Source organism: Fukomys damarensis, unplaced genomic scaffold, assembly GCF_012274545.1.
Source record: "Fukomys damarensis isolate Sample0158 unplaced genomic scaffold, DMR_v1.0_HiC HiC_scaffold_10, whole genome shotgun sequence".
NCBI classification, from domain to species: domain Eukaryota; kingdom Metazoa; phylum Chordata; class Mammalia; order Rodentia; family Bathyergidae; genus Fukomys; species Fukomys damarensis.
In genome coordinates this window covers 22,833,133-22,848,519 of record NW_022900922.1, presented here as the reverse complement: position 1 = coordinate 22,848,519, position 15,387 = coordinate 22,833,133, and the positions used below count along the sequence as shown (strand labels likewise).

The following is a 15,387-nucleotide window of genomic DNA, read 5'->3' as shown; positions in this document are numbered from 1 at the left end:
GGGAGACCTTCCTTTGGGAGTCTGTGATGTCTTCTGATTCGTGGCCTGCAGTGTCTGCATGGAGTCAACTGTCTTCTAAATCTTTCACAGATGTTTTCCGTGCCTGAAGTCCTGAGGCTGTGGCCTCACAAAGTGGGGAAGCATCTTAGCATATTCGCTATTCACTGTCTCCAGCCAGGTGAGCTCAGGAAACTGTTATTAACAAGGATTCCAAGTTCTGTTTGAATGGGTTGCCAAGGAAGTGATGTCATGTCTTGGGGTTCCACAATCAGAGTCCCTCGTCATAAGAAAATCTATGCCCCATCTTTTTCTTTGTACTAAATAAATCAGTGGCTACTTAATTATTTTACTATTTTTTATCTCAGTATCCACGAACCTTTTGATCTATGTATCATCTATTAGTTTTTCTACTTTTCCAATACTGGGTCTTGTATACTGCATCAGTTACAGCCTCAGCACTAAGCATCTCCCTAAATTACAAAATTAATCAGATTGGGCCCACATTGTGATCTTCCCTCAGCCGCTCAGAGTGTTGGGATTAGTCACATACCATCTTGCCTGATTCGGTGTGCTATTTAGAAACAGCAAAACTGGGAGAACTTTTGATGATATTAGGCATTGGTGACATCTTCACTTTTAAATATGTGTGCACTGACTCATTGCATGTGGTGGGCACAGTGCTTAGGGATCTTCTGCATATAAAGGGGACATTTTCTCTGAAGATGCAGTGCTGAGGATTTACACTTAGCTATGAAATTTTAGGACGCTGTTCTTTCCTGGACTGATCATATCATCATTTTTCACAACAATTTTCCTTTACAGATATGTTTGTTTCCAAGTGTAACTCCTGAGGTGGTGGTGTTAGATCCATAGCGGGTTGTAGCTTTCAGGTACAAACAAATGGTTAATTGCATTCAGTAGAATAACATACTATATTTCCCCCAAAATAAGCATTAAGTAGAAGGACCTAATTGGAAGTAGCGCTACCTGATTGTTACCATGGTGATGGCCAATGTCATACAGAAGATTAGACCTCATTGTTCTCTTACTGGATGGCTACTCTGTGATGGCAGGTAGAGCAAAGATAGGCTGATTGGGTCTGTCATTTTTTTTTTCTTCTGGTTAGGTCTTACTTTCAGGAAAACAATAGTGAGGCAGGACAGCATGTGCTGACCACACAGCAGATAGTGGCTTTAAAGCCTGGAAACCACCACCCCAGTTGTGTTAATGAACACATACGTACAGCTTTTGAAAGTTTCCTTGTGGCCACTTATAATCACTTCTTGTGCTTCCTATCCCAATCAGCCCATGTACTTTGTGTCAGTAGGTAGTTTGCATTTTCTGGATGTGAGGAAGCTATAACCATTCAGCATGTAGTTTTGTTTTGTTTTGTGAAGAGCTTATGCAATCAGTATGACCATGTTGATGAGAGAACTGACCCAAAGCACCACCTCACCCCCAACATGAGAGAGCAGGCCCTTGCAGAAGGAGCAGTATCTCCTCCACATGAGAGAGCCTTTCCAAGATGAAGTAGCAGTGAACCATCCCAAAAAGGATCACAACATGAGGTAGCACATGCAAATACTAATCAATGGTCTGGGGGCCAGCTGAACACAACATCTGGATGAGAAGGAAAAACTAGAACCCATGGCTGTGGATATTAAGTCCAACAACCGAACTGAATCACTGCCTTGTGGTCTACAACCAGCATAGAAAAGAGGGATGATCATGTTCCGCATTTAGCAACAGAACCAAGGACATGCATTGGCATGAATTGTAACCACTGTTTGGGGAGGAACAAACACACAGACCTCGAGTGCAAAAGAAGAACCTCAAAGACTCACAGGTCCTAAAGCTAGGCATAGAAAATCCTATCTGGCTGGATGTCAAAACTGCAGACAGTGGGAAGAAACCCCTCACTCCATAACACAGTAATGTTTTCTTCTACTCAATTCTTTTTTGTTTTTATTGTTTTGTATTATTTTATTTAGTATTTTTTTCAGGGTTTGGGTTTTTCCCATTTTCTTTCTCTTTTCATTTATTATTTGCCTTTTTTCTTTTTCTCTTACAACTTTTTTTTTGCTGTTTATCATTTTTCTTTTTTTCTTGTTGTTCTTTTCAGCAAATATTCTCCACCATCATTTTCTTTTACTCTTAGTTGGACCACCTATCATACTTTCTTTCCTTCTTCTCATATCCCATCAGTTAATTTTCAAGTTTCATTTTTACTAGCACAACCACTACACCTTATGAATCTCTAGATAGTTAACTTTACACTACTGCTGTTGAATAATACTGTGCTATTGTTAGTAGAGATAGATGTCCCATTTAGTAGAAATTTACTGTACATCAATAATAGGACAATATTTGGTTTAACTTAGTGTTCATACTGTAATTATATGTCTTTTTCCTATGGATAAGTCTGTTACTTTATTAGTCCTTAGATTTTACCATATTCAGTTTGTATTTAATGCTATAACTGATGCTGATTTTAATATAATACCTGAAATGCCATAGCCATTGCTATTAGTTGATTTTGGGGTTTTTTTTGGTGCCAATAAGCAGTTTGCTAAAGGGTCCTTAAGAATATTCTGCCCCATTTCTGAGAGAACTTGGTACTGGGTCAAAATGCTACAACTTTCCATCTCATAAAAATGGAGGTGGTTTGGATCCTGTAACAGAAGCAAATACCAGTAATGAGCCATACTAAGAGGACACCACTCAAAGGGGGACATTAAAAGATGAAGTCTCCATATTAGAGCAAAAAATATTTCCACTGCAATAATCTCGCAAGCCTCAACACAAAATAGACAGACAAACAAAAATAGAAACATGTAAAGGCAAGCTAACAAATTGCCTCTGGATGCTCCCAACTTCCATAAATCTGATCTATGGGCACTAAAGGGAGGTATCTAGTAGCCTCACACCCAAATTATTTGATATGATACTGGGAGAGATAACAGAATAGTCCAATAAGCCAACTAGCAAGATCACAGAATATATGTTAACAAGGTATTGGCCCAATTAAACAAAATCACCAGCAAGTCCAAATAAAACAGTAATAAAAGACAAAAAAGCTAAGTAAAATGATGCAAAACATGCATGATCAATGCAGAAGAGAATTAGAGTTCATAAGAGGGCTTCAAATTAAATTCAGGGGATTAAAAATTCTTTTGAAAGTAATGGCAAAAGAAGTGACCCATGCAAGGACAGTTTCAGAACCAAAAGACAGGGCTGTTGTCCACAACCAATTAATGATAAATATATTTAAAAAAACAAAACATCATGAAAATTGAATCCAACAGCTCCTAGATGATACAGAGGAGACTAATAAAAGATTAATTAGAATAAGTGAAAACTCACAAGATGGCAATAATGGCATAAAACCTTGTTTACTGAAATAATAGCTGAAAGTATTCCAAATAAGCTAAGAGAATTTAACATACAAGTGAGGGATATAGAACCCAAAAAAGCCATAATCAGGAACAAATTTCCCCATGATACATTAAGATCAAAATCTCAGAATTCCAACACAAGAATAAAATCTTAAAAGCAGTTGGAGAAAAGCAAAAAATCACTTATAAGGAAAAATCCTGTTATAATTACCCAGACTTCTGAACATGACATTTAAAGGGTAGGAGAGCTCGGAGTAAAGTGTTTCAAACCTGTCCAGTACAATTTCCAACCCAGGAAGAACTATCTTGCAAAAGTATCTTTCAAAATTAATGGAGAAATAAAAATTTTATGATAAAGCGTACCAAAGAGATTCATGCCCACCAAACCAACACTCCACAAAATTCTCAAGCATACCACAGAAAGAGATAGTGAAACTAAAATTGACATAATGTCTACTAGAATGAATATCCCAGGTAGAGTTAGCAGTTAAGCAGAAGGGGAAAGTAGGGAATCAACAACAGGAAAATAATGCAATGACAAGAGTAAGTCGGTACATATCAGTAATAAATCTCAATGTAAATGGTCTGTTTCCTAATCAAAAGACACAGACAGGGCAGAAGGGATCAAGAAACAAAATCCAAAACTATGATGTATATGAGAAGCACATATAATACAAAAGAAACTCGTGTACTAAAAATCAAAGAATGGAAAACAATATTACATGTAACCAGATCCTGAAAACAAACAGGTGTGGCTATTTTATACAGTGGTAACTTGTATCACAAACTTACTTTGTTTTATAATTTTAGAAAATCTGGCCACACTATGTTTGTGTAGGAAAGATGGGGCATGTTTGTTACCCAATGCAGAGTTTTTCAACAAATACAAAATTCTGCCTAACACTTTCGTTTGTGAAGCAAATTGTTCCCAAACAAAAGCATTCACGAACCAAGGTACCATTGTATTCAGACAGAGTGGACTTTAAACCAAAACTGATCAAAAGAAGCAGAGAAGCTCACTACGTATTGGTTAAGAGAACAATCCATCAGGAAAAGGTAACAATTATTACCATTTATGCACCAAATAATGGTGCATTCAACTTCATAAAACAAGTACTACTAGACAGAAAAGATCAGATAGATATAAACATAATTACAGTAGGGGAAACTACAAACTTCACTATTACAAATAGATCAACTAGACAAAAAAATCAACAAAGAAATATCAAAGTTGAACAAAACTTCAAACATATGTATGTAGATGGTTCTATGCAATGAAAAGAGAATATACATTCTTTTCATCAGTACATGGAACTTTCTCCAAGATAGATCACATCCTAGCAATAAATCAGCCTTCAATAAATGTAAAAGAATTGAAATTATACCATGCATATTACTATACTATATCTCAATGAAGTTAGAAATCAACAACCAAAGAAATAACAAAAATAATGCAAATTCATGGAAATTTAAAATTACATTATTATCAATAGAGTATAGAAAAGAATCAATTAAAAGATAAAACTGGGCCGGGGATTTAGCTCAGTGGTTCTGATGCCTGCTTCACAAGCACAAGGGCCTGAGTTCGATCCCTGATACAAAAAAAAAAAAGATAAAACTGTTTCTGTCCGGGTGTGGTGGCACACACCTGTAATCCCAGCACACGGGAGGCTGAGGCAGGAGGATCGCTGCGAGTTTGAGACCAGCCTGGGCTACATAGTGAGTTCCAGGTCAGTCTCAACTACATAATGAGACCTTGTCTTAAAAAACAACAACAACAGAAAGGATAAAACTGTTTCTGAAACTAAATAATATTGCTAGTACAACATGCCAGAACTTATGAGACACAAAGAAAGCAGTCCTAAGAGAGAAGCTTATTGCTGTGAATGCCCATGTCACCAAAATAAAGTGAGCCGAAATAAATAACCTAAAAATGTACCAGAGGGTCCTAGTAAAACAAGAACAATTTAAATCCACAGCTAGCAAAAGAAAGGAAATTATAAAGATCAGGGCAGAAATTATATAGAGACCAAAAATAAAAATAAAAATAATTAGTGAAGCTAGGATTCAATTCTTCTAAAAACTCAATGGAACAGACATACCCTTAGACATTCAAAGCAAAAAGGAAAAGACCCAAATCAATGCAATCAGTAATGAAAAACTTGAAATCACAACAGGTACTGCTCAAATTAAAAAGAGTATTAGCAACTACTTTCCAGACCTGTGCACTAAAATATTGGAGAATTCAGAAGAAATGAATAGATTTCTAGATGCATATGTATTACCAAATTTGAACCAAGAAAATTTTAAAACTCTGAAAAATGCAATAACAGGCAATGAACTCAGAGCTGTAATAAATAAATGACCAACCAAGAATAAGCCCAGGTCTATATGGGCTCACTGCGGAATTCTACAAATACTTCTGAAAATTTCTAACACCTACACTCCGCAAAGTCTCCAAAGAAATGGAAAGGGAAGGAGTACTCCCAAAATTATTCCTGAAAGCTTCCCTTGCCCTGATCTTGTATTTCTATTGTCTAACATCATAAAAGTAAATGTACATGTTACTAAAATTTTACGCATAATATCACATAATATCCCATTAAATGACTATCCATCATTTATGTTTTCCTTCCTTTATGTTCAGGCTTTCTAATTTTTCCATGTTTATGCAGTTACAAATGTTTCCGTGTATATCTCTCTGCATAGAAAAATGCTTTTAAGAATTTCTTCTTAATAGGATTTTTTGGTCAGGTAATACAAATAACGTTGTATGCTACAGGAAATGCATGTTGAGGGCTCATTCTATGCCAGGCATTGTTCTGTTTCACATATTAGCTCATTTAATCTTTAAATCAGTCTGCAGAGGCAGCTATTACGTTTTAGAGAGGCGGAATGTGAGGCCCCCATGAGAGGAGAAACCAAGTCCGTTCACGTGATCTACACAGGAAGCAGCACAGTTGACGTTCAAATCCAGGTCCTGAAGGTGGAACTTGGCGCAAGGGCACCCGTGAACTCACACTCCTGAAACTGAGCCCCAGTGCCGATCTTTCCAGGATCGCGCACCAGATCGGCTCTTACATCAATTCCTCACTACCATGATAAATTGGGGCCTTTGTGACACAGGAATACTGGGCTCCATCAGCATTTAAATGCCTCGTTTCAGTGAAACATTAGGCATGTAGCACTTCTGTTTATGAGTGGTTTACCCTCCTATGAACCATCTGAAAGGATTCCAGAGGTCCACGCTTCTTATTCTTGCAGTCTCTCCTGCTATGGATGAAGATGAGTAAGAATCACAGAAATCACACCAGGTTTCAATGCAGGCATTTTCTATAGCAAACATAAAATTTTAAAATATATTAGCTATGTTTTTGCTTTCTTTATTGCCATACTTGAATAACCAACCTGAAAGTACAAGTTACTTAAGAATAAATTAACTTTTAAATAATTAAGCATAAACTGCCACAGAAAACATTCCTTTCTTCCTCTTTAATTTCCCTGGACATGATTGACATATTCAGTAGTCAAGTTGTGGTAAGGGTTTAAATTCGCCATGGACCTAATGTACCAAATGAGATCTCGGTTTGGCTTAAGCAAAATTTCACAGTATCGTTTCAATACATAGGTTTAGTATTTAATTAATCAAGTTTTATCCACATTGCCTATTTTTCTACTGAACTCTGCCAAAAACATTCTTTGGCAGATGGTAAAATACTGAAATTGTTGGCTGTAAAATCTAAAATCTTAGAGATAATTAGAAGACTTGATACAGGTAACATTTATTAGTAGTGAAGTTCTTGACAGCATGGAGACTTTTTCAACCCACACAATTTCTAAAGGGAGAAAAACTTTTTCTGAATATGGATTAAATTATGTTTCTGTGACACAATGGGAGAAATATACCTCACAAGGCTCAGCTGGACAGTTGCTGCATGGAAACACTTTCTAAGCAGAGAAAGGAAAAAAAAATCCCTGTTAAAGGAATCTTAAATCTCAAATACGAATTTTGTGAAGTTAATTCCATTACTAAGCCACAAAAGTGTTTTAAAATTGTTCCCTGTTCTGCTTAAACCAATGTCAAGCTCACTAGTTAAAAATTAGCATCAAGAATAATCTTGGTAATCATTAAAGTAGCTGTAAATGAATAAACTGTTTGCAAATCATCAGTTTTCCTTCTTAGCACAAGCATTATCTTAGCAGGGAAGAAACCTGTACAGGGACATTTGCTAGTCATAACAGCTTAATGATTTAAGATTTTACCATTTCTCACACACTTTCATATGTGAGCTACATAATGGACCCACCTTTCCTTCATCGAGGCACTGTACAGCTTCCTGCCATGGTGCAATCAGGCAATGCCACTACTTACTTGCTCTACAGAATAGACATAACAGCATTGGTGACATCTTGCCTTGGGGTTCAGAGCACAGAACAGTACAATTAAGGTCCTGTGGCCTAACTGCGGACATACGTTGTCTTCTGAGGATCATTTTTTTTTTTTCAAATTGAAAGAAACTTTCAAGATCCGTTGCATTCTACCATCTTTTATTAGAAATTAACAGATGCTTTGTGAGGTTCAATGGCTCACACAGATGATACCCTGGAGGGACTGGGGATTTAGCTCAATGGCCCCGCTCCTGGCTCGCAAGCATCAGGTCCTGAGTTCAATTCCCAGTACTGAAAGAAAAAAAAAAATGATACCCTGGAAAGCTTCAGAATTGATCCTAAATGATCTGACTCCCAATATGATGTTTTTATTTTTGGTCTCATCACAGTTTCAAGTGCATCTGAGGAAGCATCTACCAAGAATCCCAAAACTAGGAACCAAAATTGTGTCCTGCAGATACACTGAGGAGGGAATAACAAAGCTAAGTAAAACTTCAATGCACACTTTTTTAAAAGTTAAAAATTTAAAACCTTGGGAAAGCAGGAAGACCAAGAGGAAGAAGGAAAGAATGGAGTTAGGGAGGCTAGAAGATGGTGAGGAAGGGAGGTGCTCATTTTCTTGTTTTTCTAGTTCAAATACAATGCTCTCATAAGAGAGAACTTCAGAAGAAAGTGATTGACAGCCCTTCAGGACATATCAGGTCATCAGTTCAGGATGTATCAGGACAGATACCAGGTACAGCTTAAAATAACAATAATAGATGAATTTAAAGTAAATTCAGGTGCTAGAGTAATTAAAGGTGCTAAGGAACAATTCCTTGGAATTGGAAGTCATGGTAGACTACAGCAATGGTAACAGTGGATGTTCATTGGGCTCCTCACACGCACGCACTGTCCCAGGTGCTCTACACAGCCTTGCTGTGAGGTGGTCAGCAAGGCTGCAAGAAGTCAGTGTTTGTCTGCTGCAGAACAGTGAACAGCACACTTGGAAATGGAACTCAGGTTTGATTGACAACTCATAATGTTAACCCCTCTGCAACAGAACCTTTCTCTAAAGCAAAGATAATGAAATAAAGGTAAAACTTATCTTTAAGCAGTGAGTACAAGCTTTTTCCATACAGTACTAAAACAATTATGAAAACATGCCTGATCTGTAGTAGTGGAAAACTATATCCTGTTGGGGGGGGTAACAGATTAACATGTAAAAAAATGATATTGTGAGGTGGTCAAAAGAAGAAAGAACAAAAGAATAAAAGAAGTAAAGAAGGGAAGAAGAAAGAAATGAAAGGAGGAAAAGGAAGGGAAGGAGGGAAAGTAGGAATAGGGGAAAGAGAAGGAAAAGAATAAAAGGAGAAAGTGGGGGAAGCAATAAGACGTCTGTATGGCCATGCAACAGAATAAACGTGAAAACATGCTAGAGACCACTTTCGAAAGCAAGAAAAATAATAGAAGAGTAATATTAGTAAAACCAAGTGCAGTGGTACACACATTTCTAGCCCTTTGAGTGGCTGAGGCAGGAGGCTCACAAATTCCAGCCAAGACTCTGTCTCAAAAATTTAAAATTTTTAAAGGAAAAAAAAAATAACAATTTTAAAGGGCTGGGATATAGATCAGCGTGATGCTCTGGGTTCAATCCCAGTAACACAAATAGAAATAAAAACATGCAGAGTACTTTTAGATAAAATCTTTAATATCTCAGATAATAACCATTATTAACCTCTTGGCACTTTATGACTGTGCCTGTGTGCAAGAAAAGATAAATATAAATATATATATTCAAATTTATAAATATTTATTGCTATTTAGGTGGTTGTGTTTAGAGGGGAAAACGTGTCTGCTCTAGTTTTCCTTTGTTTGTTGGTTGGTTGGTTGGTACTGGGAATCAAACCCAACATCACTCTACCATGGAGCTACACTCTTAGCCTTTTTTTATATTTTGCTTTGGGACATTGTCTTCATTAGTTGCCCAGCCTGGCCTCAAACATAATTCTGCTTCAGGCTTTGAAGTAGCTGGAATTACAGGCATGCACCACTACATTCTTTTGTGAAAATCAAAAAAATATAAACTATCAGCCACTGATATATGTTATGAATAAAATGTTATCATGATAAAAGAAAGAGTTGTGGAGATATTTATATTAAGAGCTGGAGAAAGAGTTCATATTATTCAAAACTATACACACACACACACATACACACACACACATAGCAAGAGATGGAGAGATTGAGACAGAGAACATAATGCTGGTCAGGAGATAGAAGAGTGGGAATATGAATATGATGATGATGATCAGGAGATTCTGAGCTGAAAAAGGCAGAAAAATGAAAAAAAAAAAACACTGGTGAAAGAACATACTCTAGTAGTTCAGGAATATCAAGAAAATCAGCAAAGCTTTTAGATGAGGCAAGAGGTGAGAATCATCAAAGATTAAAAATTGAAGAAACAGGCAAGACTTTGTCGTGTTTACAAGTTTGAACTTCTTCCTAAAAGTTGTTGGATGCTTTTGTCAGATTTTGAGCAAAAGAGTGACATAATTTGATTTGCAACTTCAAACTACCACCCAATCATTACATAAAAGAGTAAAAGCACTGGGGAAACCAGTCACAAGGCCGTTGGAATGTTTCAAGTACAAGACAATGGAAGCTTGGATTTGGGTGATAGCTAAAGGAGTGCTAGTAACTGTTTCGAATCATACAGAGCCACTAAAGTTGGAAGAGAAGTGGAATATTATGAGAAAGACAAAAATTAAAGGTGAATTCTGAGACTAGAGACTGAGCATCTGAGCAAGAGATGCCCATTAGTGAGGTGGGATACTTGGAAAAATATTTGAAGGTTCTATTTTGGATCTACTAGATCCCATATGTCTACTGAACACCTGGGTAGAACTATCTTGAAGATTCTTGGGAAAATTCAAAGAAGCAAAGCTAATAGTACGAATTTGGGAACTATCAAAATATAGATAATATTTAAACCATGAGTCACATGAGCATAAGTTTAACAAGGGGTATGTGAAGATGAATCACTGGAAATTCCCAATATTTAAATTTAGGGAAGAGTAGAATACTATGTCAGCGGAGATGTAGAATAAATATTTGGATGGTAGAAGAAGAATTCAGAGGGCAAAGTTTGCTTAAGGCCAAGTAATGAAATAATTAAAAAAAAGAAAATTATCAATGTATTTAATGGGAGAAGGAAGAGCGAGGAGACAGATGTTTTGACAGTCTTTCAAAAACTGGAAATCTAGTGACTATTCATACTTTTAGCATTTTCTTCTTTAATTTCTGTATAATGTTCAAATCAAAAGCCATTTTGAGAAAAGTTTTAAGGTTGTATGGTATAGGCATAGGAAAAGAATTTCCTGATAATCCCTTACAGATTCCCGAAGTAAAAGTCATAGGTAAGGGTCTGTGATGCTCTGAGGGCACAGTCAGTATGAGCTGCAGAAGCACAGAGGAGGGGAAAAGAGCCTCTCGGGATCAGCGTCTTTGACAGTAGCATTAGCTGCTCCTCAGACCATCTTTGTGATTACTCACTAAGCAAACCCTTTAAGCAGACTGCAAAAAACTCTAGAAGGCTGGGGAGCTGGGCTGACTGAGAGGGGAGGAGAGGGAAGAGGTGGAAAAAAGGTGAATCTTGCCTCTTTCCAAACCTTGAATTGGCAGATGCTACCCACCAGAGGATTCCACCTGTTTGCCATGAGAAAGTGCCCAGTGAGAGACAAAGTGTATGACTACTGAGCATGCCACCTTTGTCAGGCCTGCCAAAAATTTGCAACTATAACTTCCGTTATATCTTATTGTCGAGAACTTCTTAATCATGTGGCAGTTACTCTGGGTAGGTTGAAGGGTCTAGCCATTTTGTTTGGTTTTGTTTTGAGCTGAGATTACTGCTACTTTAAACAAAATTTGTATTCCAGATACAAGATGGTTAAAATTTCAGTAAATGTTTACATTTTAAAAATTTATTACAGTAATATTATGTTGACATTAACCCCTCTTAAAAAACTCCTTCTCAGTGTGAACACACTGATCCCACCATTCCTGCCACTTTCTGAAGTAGTTCTGGAAGTCCTCTTTCAAGAATGTCTTGGTGAATGCATAAGTACTGCAGACTACCAAATGCAAAAACAGGCTTGTAAAAATATTACGGGGTGACATCATCCACCTGGTTCAACAGATCTAGCACCATGGAAACTTTGGCTCTTCTCCAAAGTCAAAATGACCACAACCATGAAAGCAAACCTTCTGAATCCATTCATGACGTCTATCCCTGAAAGAGGACTTCCACAATGGTTTCAGGAAGAGGCAAGAATGACAGAGTAAGTATATTGAAGTGTGCATGTGTGTGAGGAGGGTATATTTAAAGGGGCTAATGGCAATTTCTTTTACTATAATTTTTTTAAAAATTAAACACACATCATGCTTTCCAGTCATACTTCCAGGAATAGAAAGACAGAACAACTCCAGAGGCTAGGAAGTGGGCAAACAGAACTGCAAGATACACCTGTGTTTCTTATTTCAGTCCTCATGTCTGATTTGTTTTTCTTCTTATCCTACTGCAATTTTGTACTTGTGTTGAAAATGTGGTGCTTTATCATACAGGTCTTTACCCATATCCAATTCAGTTTGCTAAGAACACTCTATCCCTTTTCATTTTATCTGGCTTAATTATTCTGATACCCTTATTCTCAGCTAAGGTGTTGCAGTGAACAGGAAACTTCTTCCCTCTTCCCTTCTTCCCCTGCAGGTGGTCAAAACAGCCCATTTTCCTTTGATAGAACAAGGAATATCCCTGAAGGAATATCCTCCCCACACTGTCCCATCTTGAGGCATGGGCTGTCATAACCTGACATGTCTGCAGAGGGAGTTCTTTTGTTCAAGTACAGGAAGGGTTTTAGTCTATTTCCTGCTGGTATAACAGATTATCACGGACCAGGTAATTGATACAGATGCATCATTTGTAGAGTCCACAGTTCTCTAAGCTGTGAAGTACAAGAGCATGGCACTAGTGTCCAGGAATTGCCTGTAGGCTGCATCATAAGATGGCAGAGTTCATTCGGAGAGACAACAAATGTGAGAGGGTGAGAGCAAGCAAGAGAATATAAAGAAACTGGAACTCATCAATTTAACACCAACCCATTCCCAAGATGCTGGCTTTATCCATTCATGAACTCAGACCTGTATGACCTAAACACCTCTGGAAATTCCCACCACCTGATATGGTTACAATGGCAATTAAATTCCAAAGTGAACTTTGGACATTAACTTCATAGCATTCTGCCCTTAAACCCCCAAAACTAATCAGCTTCTCAAATACAACATGCATTCATTCCATCCCCGTGGCCCCCAAAGTCTCCAGTTATTCCTGGATGGATTAAAAAATGCAAAGTGTCATCTAAATTAGATAAAGATGATTTTCAAAGTATAAATCATTCTGATATAAATCCCTCCAGCTATGAGTCTAAAGGGCTTGAATAAGAGTGTGCTGGGGTCACTGTTGTCTTCTCCCCAGGTAGATCTTTCATGGAGGTTTTGAAACGTGGTGCCTACATCCAAGAGAGGAAGACAATAAAATAGTGGAAGACGTTAAGAACAGGAAGCATGTCTAACACAGGAAATTTTCTTGCTCATTCCTACCCGACTCGTAACTACTGACAAGAATCTAGCTTTTTCTCAAACTGAATCATTTGTCTATCTTGGATTTGACAAAATAGGTTCTATTTGAGGGAGCCCTTTACATTGTTCAAGCCAAAAAATATGGTGGCTCATTATAAGAGGAAACTTTTAAAAATTTTCACAAGATAGATGTTGCTGGGTAAAAGAAAGAAAGGAGAAGCAAAAAAAAAAAAACAAAAAACCACAACCCCCCGCAAAAAAAACCCATTTCCCAGCTTTCTGCCCAGTGTGTTGACCTGAGTTCCTGTCTTGAATCACTGCCATAAAATGCTGCTATGTCACTGCATTTGTTCGGATGAAGAGTATTCTTCTGGAATAAAAAACCACACCCCCGCAAAAAAAACCCATTTCCCAGCTTTCTGCCCAGTGTGTTGACCTGAGTTCCTGTCTTGAATCACTGCCATAAAATGCTGCTATGTCACTGCATTTGTTCGGATGAAGAGTATTCTTCTGGAATTTCTCCTTAAAATGTGCACATCTTCCACTCTGTATTCCCTCCTCTGACCTGCTGAATTCACAGAACACGGGAGAGGCCCTCACACTCTCACCTAGCATGGTGTGGGTGCAGATTCATGGCCTTACTAATTCATCCAAACAAATGCTGTATTTCTTCTTTCTCAGTAGAAGTAAAGGAGAGACTTGGACTGAGATAAACTGGCTTCATCACATCTGGACAAGATAGATACTGCCTGGGAGAGACAGACAAGGTTTGGCTGCCCTTCTATTGAAAATACGTGTCTAACTTTAGCTAGTAAACCCTTCAGCCTTAAAGAAATATTGAATTCATAGTTAAGACTGGGAAAGACAGCAAGAACTGATCTTCTGTTTTCTCTTGACTTTTAGAGCAAAATTCTGATATCTTAGATACATAGTCAACTTCTGATCAGTGATGTGAACACAAGAAACCTTTGATATGCATGACCCAGAACAGTAAATAATTGTTCTTGGGATAGATAGACTACGTTATTTTCCTCCCATTAGTTTATACTTCTGCTCTGATAATGAGTTGCATAATTAATCCAATGATGCTTTTTTACATTTTTATAACTCAGAGGAGGATGGACTTTTATACTTCATACTTTGTCATAATTTTTATCTAGCACTGTCTTTGGGGATGATTTTATTAAAATATTAAAAATTATTGGCGCATGTCTATAATCCCAGCACTCTGGGACTGAGGCAAGAGGATCACAAGTACCATGATAGGCGATATAGCGTCTTAGAAAGTGTCTCAAAATGAAAAATTAAAAAGCAGCAGGATGTAGCTCAGCATGAACGCCATGAGTTCAGTCCCTATTTGTGGTGGATTAACTCATGTCAACTTGGAACGCCCAGCCAAGCTGAATCAGCATGGTTCTAGGCACAGAAGGCCCGCCTGAGGACACTGCCAAGAGCGTAAGAGAACAGTTGACTTTCTTGGAGAAGCTTGCCATGAATGGTTTTCCTGATGTGAATTTGGCTGTTCTCATCATTGTCAGAGAAGCTCGGGTTTTCTCTATCACTGGGAACGGCTGCTATATTCTTCAGGGAAGTTCTGATCCCTTGAGCATCACTCTCTGGCTCTAATGCAGATCCCTCATTCTGGTGGCAAAAATTCTTCACCCTGCTGGCTCGGGCTGCCTGGCTTCCACCACTGGTCTTTGGGCCTTCCTGGTACAGATCCTCCAAAAGGACTTGCATGAGACATTGCCGTAGGCTCTAGGCCATTAGCTGGACTCATAGGACATCCAGGCTCTTGTCTGGATACTTCGGCTCTCTAGTATGTGGGCAGATCTCTTGCACTCTCTGCATCTGTCTTTTTGGGTGAATATTATAAAACGGTCCTATAAATTATGTGTCCTGTATTAAATCTATTTTCTTGAAAACCCAGACTACAGCACCATTACTGAAAAAAAAAAAAAAAAAAAAAAAAAAAAAAAACATAAAA

General features: G+C 37.8%; 1 long non-coding RNA gene across 2 annotated transcripts in view; it reads left to right on the top strand.

Moving 5' to 3' along the window:
• Positions 1–1,021: 1,021 nt before the first annotated feature.
• LOC117285466 overlaps positions 1,022–15,387 on the top strand; it is a 16,336-nt gene continuing 1,970 nt past the window's right edge. The window contains exons 1-2 of one of the 2 annotated variants that reach the window (XR_004516521.1): positions 1,022–1,073; positions 14,082–14,167. This is a non-coding gene — a long non-coding RNA (uncharacterized LOC117285466). Of the gene's footprint in view, positions 1,074–11,946; positions 12,104–14,081; positions 14,168–15,387 lie in introns of those variants that run through there. The other variant, XR_004516520.1, reaches the window with a different exon arrangement.